The following is a 751-nucleotide window of genomic DNA, read 5'->3' as shown; positions in this document are numbered from 1 at the left end:
CGTCTATAGTACTCTTTCTTTATTTTTTCTTTCATTTGTGTATGTTGTATCCTATCTAGTTCATTGACTCCTAAATACTTATATGGTTGGCTTTCGTCTAGTTCTCTTATTTCATTATTATTATTATTATCATTATTATTAATTTGGATATTTTAAAAGGATTGACGTACCTCTTCACAAAGGTAAATAGACAATACGAAGAGCATTTTGTCCGCGTGCTAACGATTTGGCCAGTTCGCCACTTTAACATTGCAGACAGCATATTAAAATTAATTCCGATCTATTCTACACGATTCTCCGAGCTGTTCCAGAAGAAAAATAATTTTTTCCTACTCCAATGCGGACTAATTGTATTTATAAGACATATACACTGGGCGCCTTATCAAGAACCGAAACCTCGATCTTCACGCTTGTTTTTATTGTTCTCGCATTTTGTGTTTAGAATTCATTCGTTTTAATTAATTCGCCACCATTTTAGACGAGACAGAGTTTAATCATGTTAACCCATTCCGGTTTATTGTCAATGATCTAACTTGACTTCAGCACTGCAATAAATACGAGATTCCAAGAGAAAAATATTTTCTTTCCTCTGCAACTTCCTAACAGTTAACTATGGCACCTTCTCGCGAGCTTTGCATCATTTACCCTCCTCCTTGCACGCAGTTATGGTTCACTATTAACAACTACCATGGTAATAGATTATCCATCAAATCTAACTAAATTTTGTGTTTACTTCCAATGCGTTGCAGTT

The sequence above is a fragment of the Octopus bimaculoides genome, chromosome 17 (genome assembly GCF_001194135.2).
Source record: "Octopus bimaculoides isolate UCB-OBI-ISO-001 chromosome 17, ASM119413v2, whole genome shotgun sequence".
Lineage (NCBI taxonomy): Eukaryota > Metazoa > Mollusca > Cephalopoda > Octopoda > Octopodidae > Octopus > Octopus bimaculoides.
The sequence above is the reverse complement of the archived record's forward strand: the minus strand, read 5'-3'. Positions refer to the sequence as shown.